This window comes from Sus scrofa, chromosome 5 (assembly GCF_054392235.1).
Source record: "Sus scrofa isolate SSC_HxYL_T2T_F1_AM1 chromosome 5, Sscrofa_HxYL_maternal_Yorkshire_Landrace_v2.0, whole genome shotgun sequence".
In the NCBI taxonomy this organism is placed as follows: domain Eukaryota; kingdom Metazoa; phylum Chordata; class Mammalia; order Artiodactyla; family Suidae; genus Sus; species Sus scrofa.
Genome location: NC_139387.1, coordinates 92,694,684 through 92,715,965, shown reverse-complemented (window position 1 = coordinate 92,715,965; position 21,282 = coordinate 92,694,684). Strand labels below are relative to the sequence as shown.

Here is a 21,282-nt window from a genome sequence, read left to right as displayed (position 1 = left end):
CATCCCTAATCTGCTATGTGATGGGTATGTGCTAGGCACAGGGGATCAAAAGATACCTCTGGAAGTTCACATCCCAAAGGGGACAGACTCTAAACCCACCTTTAATACGCAAGGTCGAAATAGCTGGAATGGGAGTAGAATGTTCAAAGTGCAGTTAGACATCAAGGAAAGGGCTCCTGAGACTGATGGTGGCAGTTGAAACTATCACTGCCATGCTGGTCTGTTTGTTAAGGATTTGAGTTCATGTTTTGTTTATATATGGATATTTCTTTTACTTTATTGAAGTATGGTTGCTTTACAATGTTGTGTTATCTCAGGTGTATAGCAAAATGACTCAGTTGTACAGATTCATATATCCATTCTTTCTCAGATTCTTTTCCCATATAGACTAATTTAATAAAGAATATTGATTAGATTTCCCTGTACTATACAATAGTTAGTTATCTATTTTATATGCAGTAATGTATATATGTTAATCCCAAACTTCTAATTTATCCCTCCCTCCGTGTCTCCTCTTTGATAACCATAAATTTCATTTCAAAATCTGTGAGTCTGATGAGTTCCCGCCATAGCACAGTGGAAACAAATCCGACTAGGAAACATGAGGTTGTGGGTTCGATCCCTGGCGTTGCTCAGTGGGTTAAGGATCCGGCATTGCCATGAGCTGTGGTGTAGGTCACAGATGGCGGCTCGGATCTGGCATTACTGTGGCTGTGGTGTCGGCCAGCAGCTACAGCTCCAATTTGACCCCTGGCCTGGGAAACTCCATATGCCATGGGTGTAGCCCTAAAAAAAAAAAAAATCTGTGAGTCTGTTTCCATTTTGTAAATAAGTTCTTTTGTGTCATTTTTATTAGATTCCACATACAAGTGAAGTGATACTTGTCTTTCTCTGTCTGACTTGCTTTATTTAGTATGATAATCTCTGTGTCCATCTATGTTGCTGAAAATGCCATTATTTCGTTCTTTCATGGTTAATATTCCATAGTATATATGTACCGCATCTTCTTTATCCATTACTCTACCAACAGACATTTAGGTTGCTTTGTATATGAATATTGCCATGCTTATTTATTGAATATTTATTTGTAAAGTATCAGAAACAGGATTTATGCTGTAGTCCTGGTAAACCACATCTGATTACCACTTGAGCCAAGATACAGGTTAAAGCCTAACTTTTTTGAGATCTTTTCTGATAACAACTCTTCTTTTTCTTGATGCCAGTTGCAAGGAGAATGGCTCCCTCTGGTCTAAGGTATACTGTGCTTTCTGATGTTTAGGAGTAGGTCAACAAACCCCGGCCATTGTTCCAGTACAACCCTTCCTTCTCACTTCTTTCCACGGCATCTTCACTCAGAAAGGGACCTTCAAAAGTTATTGGGGAGTTCCTGACGTGGCTCAGTGGTTAATGAATCCGACTAGGAAACATGAGGTTGTGGGTTCGGTCCCTGGCCTTGCTCAGTGAGTTAAGGATCCGGCATTGCCATGAGCTGTGGTGTAGGTCGCAGATTCGGCTCAGATCTGGTGTTGCTGTGGTTGTGGCGCAGGCCGGCAGCAACTGCTCCGATTGGACCCCTAGCCTGGGAACCTCCATATGCCACGACTGCAGCCCTGAAAGGATAAAAGACAAAAAAAAAAAAGTTATTTGGGCGTTTCCGTTGTGGCTCGGTGGTAACAAACCCAACTAGTATCCATGAGGATGTGGGTTTGATCCCTGGCCTCACTCAGTGGGTTAAAGATCCAGCGCTACTGTGGCTGTGGCCTAGGCCAGCAGCTGCAGCTCCAATTCAACCCCTAGCCTGGGACCCTCCATATGCCAAAGGTATGGCCCTAAAAGGACCAAAAAAAAAAAAAAAATGATTACTGAAGTTTTTCAAAACTGTATCCCATCATGATCATCTAGGTAACTATTTCCCAAAGATAAACTCCTGGGGAGAAATTTTGTTAAACCAGGTGTGAATCAAAAATGAGGATGACACACAGGCATTCTGGAGAGAAAAGAGCAGCAGGGGCGTCTTCACTGGGAAGAATATTTAAACTGAGATTTTCATTTACAGCACCAATGAGTCCAAAACTGAAGCTATCACCACCATCAGAGCAGACCATATTTGCACATTAATATTTTTCCATTCATCTTCATTTCCTTAAAAGATTCCTCTCACATGCACGCGTGCACGCGTGCACACACACACAGTCACACAGACACACACCCACACACCCCTCTGTCTACTGAAAGCTATACTCTTACTCAGAGAATTCACAGCTAACCCTCTCTGGGAAGCTCTTCCAGCTGTCCCCTTAGACAGGCCAAGGCCAAGGACAACCCCCACCTCTGCCCTCCTGCAATGGACTGAAGGTGTGTGTTCCTCCAACCCAGATCCTAACCTGACGGTGTAGGGAGGGGGGTGGCCTTCAGGAGGCGATTAGATCATGAGGCTGAAGACTTCGTGAATGAGATTTAGTGCCCTCAGAGACCAGAGGGCTCACCGGCAAAGAGCAAGCTGTAGGGACATAGCAAGTAGATGGCAATCTTAAACCAAGTAGATGGCACTCTTAAACCCAGAAGAGGGTCCCCCCCCCAAACCTGACCATGCTGGCACCCTGATCTTGAACTTCCAGCCTCTAGAACTGTGGAAAACAAATTGTTGTTTAAACCACACAGTCTGAAAAAATTTCCTGCAGCTGCCCACACTGAATAAGATGCTCCCTCCACTCCATGGCTCACCCTGCACAATCACGGACCATACACATTTTGGTTGCTTCACTAGCCTGTAAGCTTCTTGAGGTCAGGAATGGTGTGAAAGAGAAAATAATCATTCCCACTTTGGAGTTCAAAGAGCAACCAAGATGATTCCAGAGAATTATCAACCCAGTCACAGGCCCACAGCTCTAGCCAAATATTGCACTGGGCCTGATTTATTGAGTTGAAAAACAAATTTTTTATAAATACATCATTGTTCCAGATACATGCTTGTGGCTATTGTCAAGGAAAGGAAAAAATACCCATCCGTGGTGCCCTTGCAAATGTCACAAAGATAAAAGAGCCCTCTTTTTAAAATGAGAGAGGTTCATCTTTCACCAGCTGATCCTAGAGGATTCAGTTTTCAACCCTTATAAAGCTTTTATTCCAAATAACCTTATGGTGTCAGCTTTCAGGCTATGAATTTACAAGCTCCTTGAGGGCAGGAACCAACCCTCCTAAAATATATCAGTGGTTTTTAACCTTTTTTTGAGATAGGAGTTTCAGGGAATCCAATAAATAATTCCTTGTCTTCCCTTTCTGAGTTCCAGATCAAGTGAGAAATAAGGTACCAGCATCATGGAGATCAAAATATCATAGTCATTATCAGTAACACTTAATTGTGTCCTAGGACCATAAGTACTAGACATGGTAAGTCATTTGATAGTATTACAGGATAGGATGCTGAGAGACATGAGGCTGACTCACTTGCCCATGGCCAAGTCACTAGTAAATGGCAGAACCAGGATTGGTACCTGGCAGTGGTGCCAGGGCCCAACTTACAACCACTACACTGTGCCACCCCTGAAAAGATTAGCATACCCATGAATCTGGCTGGAGAATGTGCCTTAGTTTTATGGCCAAATGGACTTCCTCATCCTAAAACTTACCTGCTACATTGAAATCTACCCTCTACAACTGCAGGCCTCCCCTTGCAAGGGCAAAGCCTTCCCCTTAATGGAGAAGCAACGAGAATACACCTTCTCTCCAGGACCAGCTACAAAATTTGCAAGGATCGGTATGAAAAAAAAAATGCAAGGCTCCTTGTTTAAAAATTGTTGGACTTCCCTCCGTGGCACAGTAGGTTAAGAATCTGACTGCAGCAGCTCAGGTCACTGGAGAAAAGTGGGTTAAGGGATCCAGCATCGCTACCACTGCAGTTCAAATGCAGTTCCTGGCCTGGGAACTTCCATATGCCACAGGTGCAGCCATAAAAAGAAAAAATAATCATTAATAGTTTCATTGGCAACAGCAGGACATTAACCCAAACCCAGGGCCCTTCTGCACACAGAGGCCTGCGCAACTGCATACGTTACACACCTCTGAAGCTGGCCCTGCCTCTGCAGCAGGCAGAGTCCAATGAGAGGGAGGCCAGAGCGGCATTCTCAGACCCTCCCGCCAGAGAAGTTGCTGCAGGGGAGGAGTGAGCCAGATGGCTGCAAACACGAAGGTGGGACGGGTCTTCCCATCCTCGATCCTGCTGGGGAGAGAATGAAAATTCCTCCTTCTCCTCAACAGAAAATGAGGAGTGGGGAAGAAACAAGCCACCACGGAGGGACCTTTTTTGAGAAGATGCACACACTTCCATGGGCTTCACAAATGTCCTTGAGTCGTGTGTCTGCTCAGACTACTATAGCAAAATACCATAGACGGGGTGGCTTAAACCGTATTTATTTCTCACAGTTCTGGAGGCTGGGAAGTCCAAGATCAACGTGCCCTTCAACTCAGTGTCTGATGAGAGGTTCCTTCCTGGTTTGCAGGTGGCCGCCTCCCCATCGTGCCTTCTCAAGGCTACGAGAGAGGGAAGGAGCAAGCTCTCCTGCGCCTTTTCTTATACGGGCACCTATTCCTTCATGGGGGCCTCGCTGTCATGACCCCATCTAAGCCAAATCCCCTGCCAAAGGCCCCACCTCCAAATACCAACACATTGGACGGGGTTAGCACTTCAACATAGGAACTTCGGGGGGAAGACAAACATTCAGCTCATTGCAGGTGTTATCACTTTAAATCCACTGCCTTAGCCCTGAAGGGGATGCACAGGGGTACACACACATACATGTGCACACGCAGAGATGTACACAAACATGCACATACATAGGCGTATATACTGTATACATATACACCCATATATACACCAGCATATACACATATGTATATGCACGTACATAAACGAGAGACCCCCTCAAGGTCCACTTCCAGCTCTCAAACGGATCTTCCCGAAACGTGCATCCCGGCAGAGCTCCCGTGGCTGAGAATGAGTCAGCTCATCCTCTTCCCCAGGTAAAGGTCAGACCGCATCTACCGAGCACAGGAATCTTCAGTCTCTGTCACCCATGGCTGTCCATCCAAAGGGCCAGATGTACACTCAGTGTGGACTGGGCTCTCATTAACTCGAATCACCTCCTCCCACACAGAGCCATGACATTTAAAATCCTATCAAAGTCGCCTAAAACGACCATCGGATTGAGCCTTTGGGGGATAAAATAAATGACCCATGAGCCCAGGATGAGAAAGAAATAAAAACAGCCCTAAAGAAGGACGATCTCGAGCAAAAACATCACTCACATCCCTTCGTGCTGGTCTTTGGTGGCAGAATACCTGGAATTGAGTGATGTTTATCAAATTGAGCCCTTTAAAATTACGTTTGATTCTGAGTTCCACCTTGAAAATGCCGACCAATCAAAATTTCTGGGAAGGTATATGGTACTTTTTAGTGGGTTTCCATAAATGTTACACAAATTCCAAAGACAGTCTTATTTTTTTTAATCAAGTTCCCATACACTGTTGTAAAATTGATTCTCCAGTATCTTTATACTGCATCAAATATGTCTCTCACCCCAGCCAGGCTGGTGGGAATCACTTTTACTTATTCATTGGTTGAAGATGTATTGAGAACCTACTATGCGCCAGATGATGCAAGAGGATTTAGGAATACAAAGACAATGCAAACTAGCTTCTGTCTTGAACGGCTTCCCAGTGCAGGCAGGAGAGAGTCACATGAGAATAAATGCTGTGATAGCAGCCTGTTCACAATACAGGCTGTAGAAAGACCAACAAAAGGGCCTGACAACATCGAGGAGACATTCTGGGCAGAGGAAAGTATGTGACCCAAGACAGCGTGGTACAATTGTGAACGCAGCTCAGAGCCCCTAAATACAGCGAGCATGCTGTTGTGTTGGAAAGATGAGTCTCGATTCTGTCATTTGCGGACCTCATGACCTTGAATAGATCACCTGACTTTTTGAACCTCAGTTTGCTTATCTGTAAATTGAGATGGCTACCCCATGCACGGAATTGCTAAGAGGTTCTGATGAAAATTTTTATAAAAATGAGTTGCAGGAGTTCCCGTCGTGGCGCAGTGGTTAACGAATCCGACTAGGAACCATGAGGTTGCGGGTTCGGTCCCTGCCCTTGCTCAGTGGGTTAACGATCCGGCGTTGCCGTGAGCTGTGGTGTAGGTTGCAGACGCAGCTCGGATCCCGCGTTGCTGTGGCTCTGGCGTAGGCCGGTGGCTACAGCTCCAATTCAACCCCTAGCCTGGGAACCTCCATATGCCGCGGGAGCAGCCCAAGAAATAGCAACAACAACAACAACAAAAAGACAAAAGACAAAAAAAAAAAAAAAAAAAAAAAATGAGTTGCAAATTTGATGAGCTCTACCAATGTCAGTTGTGCTTGTCTTTTACTTTAAGCCTATTATTTCTCTGTTCTCGTAATCATGAAAACATACTCTCAGAAGAAATGTCATAGGCCACTGCAGTCACTCAGATAACAAAGCTGAAGCCCAGAGGGATGGTGGGCGGCATCAACATCAGTAAGAGCCAGAGCTTCGGGATGACACCGTGGTTGACACCGTCACCATTTCCCAGGACTTGCCACATCCCGGGTTCTTCCCCAAAGATTTTATGAGTCTCACTGCATTTTCAACAATCCCACGTGATCAGTGTGATAATTACCTTCACCTGACAGAGAAGACACGGAGGCTTGTCTAGCGACCCGCAGATTAAAATGGCCAAGTCAGGAGTTCCCATCGTGGTGCAGTGGAAACGAATCTGACTAGGAACCATGAGGTTGCGGGTTCGATCCCTGGCCTCGCTCAGTGGGTTAAGGATCTGGTGTTGCCGTGAGCTGTGGTGTAGGTCACTGACCCGGCTTGGATCTGGTATTACTGTGGCTGTGGTATAGACCAGCATCTGTAGCTCCAATTCAACCCCTAGCCTGGAACCTCCATATGCTGTGGGTGTGGCCCTAAAAAGAAAAAAATAAATAAAAATAAAATAAAATGGCAAATTCAGAATCCGAATCCAGGTCTGGCCCGTGACCCAACCCTTCATGTGAAGCTGTAATGCCTCCCGTGTGGTCCTTTTCCTCCTTTCTCCTCTCTTTTACTTCCTTCCTTTTCCTTAAGGTGGACCACTTGTAAACACTCATCCTTTTCAAGGAGATATATTTTTAGAAGGATAGTGAGGACAAGGAAACAGACAGTCTGGTCCCCAGCAACAAGTGTCTGAGTCCCGTGTCACTGTTCGCCCCTGTGACGCCGGGAGAGCACCACGGGACACTGAAGAAGCCTCTCCCCAGATGTGGAGCTCTTGCTAGAAGCAGGAGCTGTGCAGAGGAAACTCTGGGCAAATCTCAGGAGAAGCTGTCTGTTCAGGAACCTTCCAGACCCATGAGCAGGAACAGCGCAGAGCCCCTGCAGAGGGGGGAGGTGAAGAGAGGGGCTCATAGCGCTGGCTCCCTCCACTTTTTTTTTTTAAGATTTTTACTTTTTCTGTTATAGTTGATTTGCAATGTTGTCATCGGCAGAGTGACCCAGTCATACACATATATACACATTCTTTTTCTCACATTCTCCTCCATCAGGTTCCATCATGAGCGACTAGATACAGTTCCCAGAGCTATACAGCAGGATCTCATTGCTCATCCACTCCAAATACAAGAGTTTGCATCTATGAACCCCAAGCTCCCACTCCATCCTCGTCCCACTTCTCTCAATTCAGTCAGGGGTCCCTCCTTCCTCCTCTGAGTTTCTGCCCTCTCTCCTCACACACTGGTTTTTGTTTGTTCCACCATATTTTTACTTCCAGAGTGGAATCATTGCCTCCCTTTCTGATTACAGCAAAACGGACGTTTCTTGGGGTGTTGGGGGAATGTTTAAACACCTTTGCTGCCCCAGTCACCGTTGGAAGAAAAGGGGACACATGATTGTCCCTTGTACTCCAGAAGCCTAGGTCAGGCACCTGTTGCATGAATTTGTAAATAAGATGGGCCCACGGGGACACAAATCCAAGGAGAGAATAAAATCTATAATCTCAAAGGAATGGGGGAGTTCCCTTGTGGCTCAGTGAGTTCAGGATCTGGCGTTGTCACGGCAGCAGCTCCGGCAGCTGCTATCACAGGGTTCCATCCCTTGCCCAGGAAGTTCCATGTGCCGTGGGTATGGCCAAAAAAGGAAAAAAAAATTTTTTTAATAAAAATAAGTAAAAGGAATCACGCTGCCATTGTTTGGTTTGGGCATACCCAGTAGGGCCGCAGGTGTACCCCCCCCCCCACAACCCAGGGTGGAATCCAGCACTAACTCTGCTGTGGATCTACTTCACGTTCCTCTCTTCAGAACCATTCGCAGGTTTTTTGGTTTTTGCGGGATTTTTTTTTTTTTTTTGCTTTTTAGGGTCACACGGTACATAGAAGTTCCCAGGTTAGGGGTCAAATCAGAGCTACAGCTGCTGGTCTACACCACAGACACAGCAACACGGGATCCGAGCCACATCTGCGACCCACACCACAGCTCATGACAATGCAGATCCTTAACCCACTGAGCGAGGCCAGGGATCGAACCCACAATCTCATGGTTTCTATGAGGTTCCAGCTGTGCCACGATGGGAGCTCCCATTCCCAGGTTTAATCCACTCAGCTCTAAATCTCACAAGAGTCGTGTTCATGGAGAGACCCAGAACCTGGCACCAAGTAGTTTCAACAGATACTCATGGAAAAAAGGAGTGACTGAGTGAAGGCATTGAAGGCTCTGGGGAAATGGAAGTATGTCCTGAAAGTGGTGGGGAAAGGCAGTCATGAAGCCACGCTCCCCACCAGGAATGTGGAATTGCCCTCTGGGAATGACGTATGCGAGGAAGAGTGAGGAAAGATAGACTCTAACCAGCCTTGATTTATGACCCAGCGAGAGACATCATTTGTATCCTACATGCCAATTCCAGTCAACGGACTGCGGGCCTTGGAGTGCTGTATAGAGAAGGATTATTGAGGCTTCATCTGAGCCCAGTGGGAAAGAGAGCCATGATCAATTAGTAATGTCTGCTATGCACACAGGAAGGGGGGTTGATGGCAAGATAGCATGTACTTGCCATCCCTTTATTGACGCATCCAAAAACACTGTTAATCAGAAATGGGATTGATCAGCCACAGAAGAATGGGAAATGGGAGCCACTGAGGCAAATGTAGACACTGCCCAGAGGAGCCAGAGAGCAAGCATTTCTCCTGCGTGGATGGGCACAGAGCTGCTGCATGTCATGAAGTATTCACCACCCTAACGATTCCACGATTACCAAGCAAACTCTTACTTGCCTTCCAAGTACCACGCCTTCGGGGAAAAAATATTCTGGGTCAGGACATATTTAGAGTCAAGTGGCCTGTTCCCTTGACATTTATCGTTCTTGGTGGGGATTTAAAAGATGCCTTTCTGAAAGTTCCCGTCATGGCTCAGGGGTTAACACACCCGACTAGCATCCATGAGGATGGGGGTTCAATCCCTGGCCTCACACAGTGGGTTTAGAATCCAGCGTTGCCGTGAGCTGTGGTGTAGGCCACAGACTGGCTCGGATCCTGTGTTGCTATGGCTGTGGTGTAGGCCGGCAGCTACAGTTCTGATTTGACTCCTAGCCTGGGAACCTCCATACGCCGCAGGTGTGGCCCTAAAAAGACAAAAGACAAAAAAAAAAAAAAAAAAAAAAAGGCTTTCTGGTTTCATTGATTACTCAGTGCAGACCATGTTCATGTGTGCCCGTCCCAGAAAGATGAATCTGCACTCAGGGTAAATTAAATCTTTGGCCACTGTTGATGAATACAACCTCCAGCTTGGCTCTCCTCTGAGGAGGTCAGAAGGTGGAGCTGAAAGTTCCAACCCTCTAATCACACGCTTGGTCCTTCTAGCAACCAGCCTCCCCACCTCCTCCAAGAGCCACCTTGCTAGCATAAACTCTGGTATAGTGAAAGGGTTTACTATAGGAGTACCCACTGTGGCTCAGCGGGTTAAGGACCTGGCGATGTCTCCAGGAGAATGCGGGTTCCATCCCTGGCCTCACTCAGTGGGTTAAGGATCCAGAGTTGCCGCAAGCTGCAGGGTAGCTTGCAGATGCGGCTTAGATCCGGCATTGCTGTGGCTATGGCGTAGGCTCAGCTGCAGCTCCAAGGGGACCCCCAGCCCGGGAACTTCCATATACCCTGAGTGCAGCCATAAAAAGAAAAAAGGTTTGGGATACTATGGATAACAAAAAATGCCCACCTTTGGGAGTTCCCTTGTAGCCTGGTGGTTGAGGACTCAGCATTGTCACTGCTGTGGCCCAGGTCCAATCCCTGGCCCACAAGCTTCTGTCTGTCATGGGCGTAGCCAAAAAAAAATTCTTTAATAAAACTAAAAACAAAAAAACCCCACCCGATCTGCTGCATAATAGAGGAGAATCTACTTAATATTCTGTGATAACCTATATGCATATATATAGCTGAATTACTTTGCTGTACAGCAGAATTTAAAACAACAATGTGAATCAACTGTACGTCAATAAAATTTTAATAAATGAAAAAAACCCACCCATCTTAGCTCTACCCCACAGAAATTCCAAGGCATTTAAGAATAGGGCCTGTGTGCCAGGACCTGGGGACAAAGACCAAATCTGTATTTCTTTTTTTTTTTTTTTTTTTTTGTCTTTTTGCCATTTCTTGGGCCGCTCCTGCGGCATATGGAGTTTCCCAGGCTAGGGGTCCAGTCGGAGCTGCAGTCACTGGCCTACACCAGAGCCACAGCAACACGGGATCCAAGCCATGCCTGCAACCTACATCACAGCTCACGGCAACACCAGATCCTCAACCCACTGAGCAAGGCCAGGGATCGAACCCGCAACCTCATGGTTCCTAGTCGGATTCGTTAACCACTGCACCATGACGGGAACTCCAAATCTGTATTTCTTATTCTGTCACAACAGAAGAGGTGCAAAGTGCTATGGGAGCATGCCACAGGCCTGAGCTACACAAAGACATCAGAGAAGGTTTGCCTAAAGCAGTGATAGTAGCTGGGACCTAAACAGTCATAGGAGTTGTCTGATGCAAAGTCTGTAAGAAAATGCTTCCATGAGGAAGGGAACAGCTGGGCAAAGGCATTGTCGTAGAGGCAGCTGAAGGAACTCAAGGAGAAAGATGGTACCAGATGGGGCTGGAAAGGGAGGAAGGAGCCAGTACCTGTGGGACTTAAAGGGCAAATGAAGGATGTTTTTCTTTATCTACTTGGGAGAGAGGGAGTACATGCTTATACGTGTGCTGCAGAAAACCTTAGTGTGAAGAATAAATTATCACATCACGTTCATGCATTCGGCACCCCCAAGCCCTGCCCTAGGCCAACCTCAGGGAAGGTGAACAGAGTCGCCTTCAACAGCAGCCCCCACCCCCGTGGGCCATATTTCCAAGATTGGTTCAGATTTGATATATCACATATGTATATGCAATGCCCAAGAAAAACACTTATTTCCAAAGAATGCTTTGGAGAGAAACAACTTGGCTCTACCCCTCACATACAGAGGCACAGAGAGATTTATACTGGCTTTTTTGCATTTAATTTATTTTGCAGAAAGAAATTTAAAAGTCTTCAGGATTGGAGGTTTCCTTTGAACTAACATCAAACCACCAGACCTGCTAAGGAAGGTTCAGCCAAGCTTTGATATGCCTTAGCACACACATAGCATTGCCTCTGCTTTGGACATGCAAAGGGAAGAAAAAAAAATAGCACTCTGCATCGTGAATCACTCCTTATTAAAAATAATTAGTGGAGATAGTGCATAAGTCACTTTTAAACTCGGCCTTTTCTCTAATTATCCTCTTATATACGTACCAAGACCAATTCACTAAACACTGCTTTGGACATTTTAGAAAAATATCTTTTGATTCTATCCAACAAGAGCTTAAGCAAGAAATTGTCTGTACTCAGGCCAAACAAAATATTAATTAAACTGACTTTTTTCCCTTGTTTTTAAATCTCACTCTTTTTCATGCTTAAATTTTTTCTGTCATGTTTGTTGAGAATTGAATGAACTGCTTCTCCAACATCACCACCCAAATTATAATTTCATTAGAAGCTATGGATAGATCCACAACCACCATTAATTCTTTTTTTTTTTCATCTTTTTAAGCCCACACCCACAGCATATGGAAGTTGCCAGGCTAGGGGTCGAATCAGAGCTGTAGCCGCCGGCCTACACCACAGCCACAGCAACATGGGATCGGAGCCACATCTGCAACCTACACCACAGCTCACAGCAACACCAGATCCTTAACCCACTGAGCCAGGGATCGAACCCCAATCTTCATGGATTCTGGTCGGGTTTGTTGCCACTGAGTCACAATGGGAACTCCCACCATTAAATTCTTATGGGATGGAAGTTCCCATTGTGGCTCAGCAGAAACGAATCTGACTAGAATCCATGAGGACAGAGGTTCGATTCCTGGCCTCGCTCATTGGGTTGAGGATCTGGCATTTCTGTGAGCTGCGGTGTTGGTCGCTGATGCAGCTTGGATCTGGTGTTGCTCTGGCTGTGCCATAGGCCAGTGGCTACAGCTCCAATTCCACCCCTAGCCTGGGAACCTCGATATGCCATGGGTGTGACTCTTAAAAAAAAAAAAAAAAAGACCAAAAAATAAATAAATAAAACAAAAATAAAATATATACTTTGAAAAAAATGCTTATGGGATTTTATATACTTTTCTGGGGATTAAGCAGAAATTTTGCACAAAACAAGAAAATGTACTTTGTGCAATAGGGTTTTTGTTTTTTTTTTAAATTAACTATCTAAACTGTCTTTCCATAAATTCTAACATCAGTACCAATAAAATCCATTTTATGTTCATGGTCATTCTAATCTGACTCTGTTCCTTCCTAAGCTTAGCTAGCCCTTGACATGTCTGAGGTTTGGTTTGCTTACCTTTAAAATGGGAATAATAATTAAACTAAGGTTAAGGAAGGTTTCAAAGCAAAAGGGGAAGCTATCAGGCCTGTGTTTCCGAGGAATGCTGGCAATGCTCTGGCTTTTTCAGAACCTCAGTGCATTAACCACACTCTCTCTTCAGCATGCCTCGCTCCTGCTGCCCTGAAAGCAGGAGCCGTGCTTTTCATTGCTTGGGGCCTTGCAGACTCTCATACCCGCTCTGTCTGAAATTTCCCAGCTTCCATATCTTGAGGTGATCACCCCTGCCTCTGTGTTTTCCTGAACTCCCCCCAGCTTATCACATTATAACTACTTATTTATGTCACTGGCTCTCTCACGGGGACAGGTTGCTCCTTGGGGCAGCAAGGATGGCTTATTCATCCTGTATCCTTATCCTCCTTCAGACTTCCTGCCCTTAGAAATGCACTGGCAGGCCGGCAGCTAAGCTCCGATTCGACCCCTAGCCTGGGAACCTCCATTTGCCGCAAGTGTGGCCTTAAAAAAACAAAAAAAAAAAAAAAAAAGAAAAGAAAGAAAGAAGGAAATGCACAGCTGAACAAATGAATGCACAATGGTACACAATAAATCTAATAAAAATAAAAGTTACAGGGAGACCAAAAATTACCATACCATATGTCAAGTTTACTAAATGCTGGTTTTGTCTCCATTCAAATATCATGAGCAATCTTAGTTAATGATAAAACACTGAAAGGTGAGATCTACCTTTAAGCAAATCCGCTCTATCAAAAGCCACACTCTGCCTTTCTTATCTCTTACCCTTTGTTTCTTTCCATCCTGGAATAACTGCAATTCGTAACAATTTCTTCTTGCTGTTATTTTTTCACCACTGGAAGTTCTCAAAGGCAGGGATTTGTCTGTCTTGCTCATTCTTGAGACACAGCTCCTGAAATACAGTAGATTAAAAAGAAAAATTGTTCAGGAAATGAGTGAACCAGAAAGTATGGAACAAACTATCATATAGAATCTCTGCATTCTGTCACCAAGTTGTTAAATTTTCAAGATGATTAAAAAGGGTCATAATTACAGCCTCATTGGGACCTAAAGATAAATAGCACTCTTTTCCCCTTTCTGGGCCAGTTGACAATTAAAACAAGGGAGCTGACAGAGGATCAAATTTTACGTTTGTTGGAGTTCCCATCATCATGGTGCAGCTGTTAATTAATCTGACTAGGAGCCATAAGGTTTCGGGTTCGATCCCTGACCTTGCTCAGTAGGTTGAGGATCCAGCATTGCCATGAGCTGTGGCATAGGTTGCAGACGAGGCTCGGATCTGGCACTGCTGTGGCTGTGGTGTAGGCCGGCAGCTGTAGCTCCAATTGGACCCCTAGCCTGGGAACCTCCGTATGCCAAAGGTGCAGCCCTAAAAAGACAAAAGACACCAAAAAAAAATTATGTTTTTCAACAATCAAGCTAAAATTTAAATATGTGGCAAGTGACCCCACTGCACCAACCCCCAATCTCTGGGCAGTCTCTGCTTGGGAATAGGGGAGCTTCCCTTAAAAAATTATGTCATAGGCCACAGCGCAGATGAATCTTGAGGACATTATGCTCAGGGAAATAAGCCAGTCACAAAAAGGCAAATATTATTATATACAATGGAATATTAGCCATAAAAAACAAGGAAATCCTACCATTTGCAACAGCATAAATGGAACTTGAGGGCATTATGCTAAGTAAAATAAGTCAGGCAGAGAAAGAAAAATACTGTATGTTCTCACTTATATGTAGAATTGGAAACAACACACACAAAAAAAGCAAACTCATAGACAAAGAGGGTGGACTGGTGGATACCAGAGATGGAGGGATGCAAGAGAGAGAATTGGAAGAAGGTGGTCAAAAGGTACAAACTTTCTGTTATAAGAGAAATAAGTACGAGAGATGTAATGCACAACATGAAGACTCAACCTAACACCGCCGTATGATATGTAGGGAAGTTGTTAAGAGAGTAAACCCAATGAATTCTCATCACAAGGATAAAATTCATTGTGTTTTTTTTTTCTTTCTTTCCTCTTTATTGTACGTATATGAGAAGATGGATGTTAGCTGAAGCTATTTCGGTAATTATTTCATCATATCTGTAAATCAAACCATCATACTGAATGCCTTAAACATACAGTGATGCATGTCAATTATTTTTCAGTAAAAATGCGGAAAGAAGAATTTTTTTTTTAAATGACAAAAACTGGAGTTCCCTGGTGGCTCAGCAGGTTAAGGATCCAGCATGGCCACTGCTGTGACTCAGGTCACTGCTGCGGTGCAGGTTCAATCCCTGGCCCAGGAGTTTCTGCATGCCATGGGCACAACCAAAAAAGAAAAGACAAATGCTGTGTGATTCCATTTATATGAAGTACCTCCAATAGTCAAAACCGTAGAGACAGAAAATAAAATGTGGTTGCCAGAAGCTAGGGATAAGGGGGAGGGAGGGATTATTGTTTAATAGGTGTGAAGTTTCAGGTCTATAAACCAAAGAGCTCTGGAGATGGACTGGTGCTGATGGCTGGGCATGAATGTATTTAAGCTCATTGAACTGTTCACCTAAGAAATGGTTACAACGAGCTCTTCTCTGGCTATTGCTGCTCCAAGCACCATGAGCAGCAAAATCTCCCTCAACACCCTCTACCAGGCCGTGTGGGAGGTCCTACCTGAGAACCAGTGCAAGTGGCGGAACTTTTTGGAGACAGTGGAGCTTCAGATCAGCCTGAAGAATTGTGACCCTCAGAAGGATAAACACTTCCCAGGAACCATCAGGCTTAAGTCTGCTCCCTGCCAAAAGTTCTGTGTGTGTGTTCTGGGAGACCCACAGCCTTGTGATGAGGCCAAGGCAAAGGACATCCTGAACCTAGATATTAAGGCACTGAAGAAACCAACAAGAATCAGAAACTGGGCAAGAAGGATGATGCATTTTTGGCCTCAGAGTCTCTAATCCAGCAGATCCCACGAATCCTGGGACCAGGCCTGAATAAGGCTGGACGTTCCCTTCCTTGCTGACCCACAATGAGAACATGGTGGCCAAGGCTGAGGAAACGAAGTCCACCATCAAATTGCAGTGGAAGAAAGTCCTGTGTCTGGCAGTGGCTGTTGGCCGCATGAAGATGACAGGTGATGAGTCTGTGTACAACACCCACTTGGCTGCCAACTTCCTGGTGTCATAGCTCAAGAAAAACTGGCAGAACATCCGGGCTTTGTACATTAAGAGCACCATGGGCAGGTCCCTACTCCCGTACTAAGGCACGGCTTAAAAAACCATAGTGTTATCATTTAAAAAAACACATGGTTAAATTTTGTTTAACCAAATTTTATGTTATGTGCATTTTTCCACAATTTTTTTTTTTTTTTGTCTTTTTAGGGCCACACCCTCAGCATATGGAAGCTCCCAGGCTAGGGGTTGAATCAGAGCCATAGCCCCGGCCTATGCCACAGCCAAAGCAACACCAGATCTGAGCCAGATCCAGGACCTACATCACAGCTTATGGCAACACCAGATCCTTAACCCACTGAGGAAGGCCAGGGATCGAACCCACATCTTCATGGATACTAGTCGTGTCATTAACCCACTGAGCCACAATAGGAACTTCATTTTTTTTAACCACAATTCTTGAAATGGGGACAATTACGGTAGAGAATTGCAGGAGGGAGCATAGGCTCCTGTGGACGACTCATTCCAAGAGTAAGGGTGCAAGGGTTTGGGCCCCAAATGTCAGCCTCTTCATCCACTCACAGCTCAGAGCCATCTCTCGACACCCGCCCCCTCCACCCAGGCAGAGGGAGACAGGAAACCGGGAGGCTGGTGAAAGAATGGGGCTCCAGGTCCCTCCCACGGAGAAGACACCAGAAATGGAGAGGTCCCCCCAACTAGCCCTGGCTCCAAATACACCTGTGTTCAGATGCTCTCTGCTAAGATTCTGAATTAGACACGTGAGTTAAGTCCGCCAGGTCAATGCTAATGGTCAGAAAGGCAGCAGACGGCATCAGTCTCAAGTCAACAAAATCACCAGACCCAGGCAGTCTGGTTAATTCAGTCATTTTGCATCAGGTTTGGGACCCACAATATTACTAGCCAGTAATATAACTAAGAGGAAAAAAAAATAAACTTTAAAAATAACACTTTCTATCACCTTTTGTCCATCCAGGTTTGGTCCCATGGCTTGTTCTATAGCCTCCCAGCCAGTTTGTTCCCTGATTTGGCCCCACATACTTTCAGCCCCTGAGCTATCAATTAGGATAAAAACCTTGTTTTGCTTTTTAGGGCCACACCTGCAGCATATGGAAGTTCCCAGGCTAGGGGTCAAATCGGAACTGCAGCTGCTGGCCTACGCCACAGCCACAGCCATGCCAGATCCAAGCCTCGTCTTCGACCTACACCACAGCTCACAGCAACGCCAGATCCTTAACCCACTGAGCAAGGCCAGGGACTGAACCCATATCCTCATGGATAATAGTTGGGTTTGCAACCTGCAGAGCCACAACGGCAACTCCAGGATGGCCCTTTCTTAAATACTTGAGATGCCCTGTATTGAAATCATTCTTTTCCTGGATGGCTAAAGGGCCTAAGGAATTCTCCAGAAGCAGTGCTCTCCGGGTGACAAAGCCAGATAGAGGGAGGCAAGTGGAGAGGGAAGAAGAGACCCTTAACACGCTTTGAGAACACTTCTGCAAGATGCCAAAAAGGAGAAACTCAACGGCATTTTCCCCAGACCTCTCAGTCTACTGGAAGCAGGGCTTGTGTGGAGGGGTTAGAGGGAATTTATCACAAAACAGAGAGACAGCCCCAAATGTAAATGTTTGAAGATTTGGTTTGGTGTCTGCCTTTTGAGCTCAAAGAGGGAAAAGTACACGGAGAAAAAGGCCCTTAAAACTACTAAGTAATTTTTTTTTTCTGCTTTGCTTTTCCCTTGTGCAGAGCAAACTCTTGTGTTACATCCCAGCCTGGAATAAATCTTCTGGGCTGAATGATAAATCAGGGATTGTAATGGAAATCACTATTGACCTTTAAAAGGGCACTGTCTTTATATTTTCACACTGTGCTGTTTGAAATGTCGACTCAGAATCAGGAAAATAATATGCCATCGATTTCTCTCCATCCCTCTTATCACAGAGCCTGAAATTGACCCGGGAAGCATGGGTATGGGTTTTCTCATTACGGTTTCAGCATCATCGGAAATGATGATTAATGATTCAGTCTTGGGAACGGCAATGTCAGACCTCGTAATTACTTTGTGACTCGTGTCCAAACAGCAACTAGCCTACCCTGCGCATACCACCCCTCCAGAAATGGATTATTTCCACCCTCATGTGGTAAAACGTTGTGGTTCTTCATTAAAAGCCCATATAAGATGGGAACGTCATTTTTTAGTATTAGTGTTTATCTTGTTTACTGTCTTCTTGTCCAGTTATTCCTTTTTCATTTCTCCTCCCATTTATTAAGGTACCAGAGCTCTCTGGCAATTTGTTAGTTTTAGTTTTTCATTCTTCCTTTTTTTTTCTTTTTTTTTTTTTTGTCTTTTGTCTTTTTAGGGCCGCACCTGCGGCAACTGGAGGTTCCCAGGCTAAGGGTCAAACAGAGCTACAGCTGCCAGGCTATGCCTCAACAACTGGGGATCCTACAACACAGCTCACGGCAACGCCAGATCCTTAACCCACTGATCGAGGCCAGGGATCAAACCTGTGTCCTCATGGGTACTAGTCGGATTCATTAACCACTGGGCCACGACAGGAACTCCTCATTCTTCATTCTTTCTAATTTCCCTTCTTATTTTTCCTCCAATTTCATAACACCTACCTCTCCCTCTCCCTCTCATTCACTGGTCTTTTTCACACCTTTTCCATCTTGCCTGTGATTTATCCATCTCTCATTGGCACAGGAGGAGACCCTCCAGAGTCTCTCGCCCTCTCCTGTTCAGGCTGACACCTTGGAATGTCTTCTCTCACTTGCCTTAATCTTCGCAAGATCTGGCCCATGGAGGATGGTAGCTGAACTGCACATGGGCAGCCCTTACTGCCAGCTCTCCTAGCAACCTGCTTCTGTGGAGAAGCGTCTGCAGACGTCCAGCCAAACACAGAAGCCGGTGAAGGAGTCCACTTTTCATTTTAAAAGCAGCTAGATAGAAACCGTTGATATCTTTCTCTGTTAAAATTTAAATAGCTTTTAGATGACGTGACTCAGCTGAGTTGTTCTGTGGGCTCCGTTGGAGCCTCTCTATAGAAGCAGGAGGGACCTCCACTCAGGTTGGTTTGGATGTCAAGACTGAGGCTGTTACACATACACCAAAAGGCTATGAAAAGCCTTGTTGTGTGCATAATTGAGGCTCTTCTGAGGAGATCAGGGCAGGCCTCCCAGTCAAGTCCAAAATGGCTAGAGACACAAGAAAAGGAAGCACGGCTGGGTTATAAGGTGTAGACAGGGGGTGGGGCCAGGGGGAGGGTACCCACATGCTGGCAGGCGCTAGGGTCCTTTAAATCTCCCACCAGCACCAAAGGAGAGAACACCCTGGCTTTTTCATCAGCTTGCCCAGATGTGGGGCAGAGAAGGAGAGAAAGAGGTGAGGCTTACAGCCTGTCAACAGTGGAATATCGAATAGAGTCCGACTCCTTGGAGAGCTCTGACCCAGGATAACGTAAAGCAAACTGACAATCCCAGACCTAAACACAACTGCAGACACCCAGGGAGAGAGGGAGAGGAGGCTTGGACAGACTCTCTGGGGCCTGGAAAAGAGAAGCATCTCCCAGGTATGGTGAGCTCATTCATGCACCTCTCTGGCCAAAGGCCCCACAGGAACCTGAAGTTTCAGTCAAGTAAAAAAACAAAGAAGAAAGGTTCACCCAGCACTTAAAGGCAGTCCATAGCCAGCCACAAAAGGTGATAGAAACGTCACAAAGAAGTCTTCTGCCCTAGAGTCAGACACACTCCATCAGCCCTCCTTTAAACTCAAAGACTCCATAACGTTCGGAGCAGCGCTGAAGAAAGAGCGTGTTTTGTGGACCCAGATTCCACTCCCTCTTTTGCCACTTTTATAACCTTGAGAAATATACTCCTTTCTGAGCCCCTCATCTAGACAATGAGGATAAATGATATGCACTCCATTTCATCAATTCTAAAATGCCTTTTTCCTTGCATTTCGGCATTTCCAAAATCTGGATAGATTTGGGGGCTTCTGACAAATTGTGTAACTGGCGGCTTTTTCTCTCAGGGGCACCTAAAACAGTGGTGCATCTTATGATCAACGGCACCTTATATTAGTGGAATACAGTACTTCGCAGGACGTAGAATGCAAATATGAAAAGGTTTTATTCATTATAAACTGCATATAAATGTTTTGTATACCTCTGGGGGCCTTAGTTTCCTTATCTGTAAAATGGACGTAATAAGAGTATCAACTTCGAGGAGCCGTTGTTAAGGGTCAGTTAACACAGAGTGTTCAAAACACTGTATGGCTCGGGGCCGGAGACCTTCGTATTCCTGTCATTCCGAGACTCCTGACGCATCTGAAGACAAGTTGGTTATTGATCTATTCACCCAACATTGAATGTTCTGTGGGTGCCAGCAGGGCTCTAGGGTCAAAATGAATGGTTTCGACTCCTGGCTCTGCCGCTTACTAACGCCTGGGCAATGTCTGTAATTTCATTCGGCCTCCTCTCTGGCATCTGTGACATGAGAATGACAGCACCTGCCTCAAAAGTGCGAGGGAGCCTTCAATGGTTCAGTCCTCGGAGAGAGGCCAGCATGGTGCCTCTTCGTTTTAGGGCCACACCCAGGGCCTATGGAGGTTCCCAGGCTAGGGGTCTAATCGGAGCTGCAGCTGCCAGCCTACACCACAGCCACAGCAACCCAAGCCCTGTCTGTGACCTGCACCACAGCTCACAGCAACACTGGACCCACTGAGCCACAGTGGGAACTCGCTAGTTAACATCTCTGGTAAGTGACTCAGCTTTGAAAAACATCTGGTCTAGCTGTAGAGATGCCCAGAGAGAGAATTACAATACCACAAGGGAAGGGTGGCCTTCTTAACACATGGCCCTTGTATAAACCCTGTCAGTGCCCCCTTGTCAAAAACCATCCAGAAACACACCTGAGATCAAACACAGCTGGTGTGACTCCCTGCTAGGGGGACACCTGACACCATGAAGACACACGAAGTGTCTCAGAAAGAGGGTATCAGAAAGGGCTTGTTCTCGGATTGGACCCCTAGCCTGGGAACTTCCATATGCTGCAGGTGCAGCCCTGAAAAGCAAAAAATAAAAAATATTAAATTTTTTTTAAATAAAATAAAATGAGGTTGGTAGGAAAGCTTACTGAGATAATGGCATCTTCAAAAATG

The 21,282-nt window shown here is 45.5% G+C and overlaps 1 protein-coding gene and 1 pseudogene across 2 annotated transcripts in view; one reads left to right on the top strand and one right to left on the bottom strand.

Moving 5' to 3' along the window:
• LOC146403545 (uncharacterized) overlaps nt 1-21,282 on the bottom strand; it is a 104,051-nt gene that overhangs the window by 10,065 nt on the left and 72,704 nt on the right. For both annotated transcript variants that reach the window (XR_014804279.1, XR_014804277.1), the window contains exon 3: nt 13,724-13,850. The gene's annotated coding sequence lies outside the window, so the exon portion shown is untranslated. The remainder of the gene's footprint in view (nt 1-13,723; nt 13,851-21,282) is intronic.
• LOC100621777 (large ribosomal subunit protein uL1 pseudogene) lies at nt 15,555-16,194 on the top strand (annotated as a pseudogene).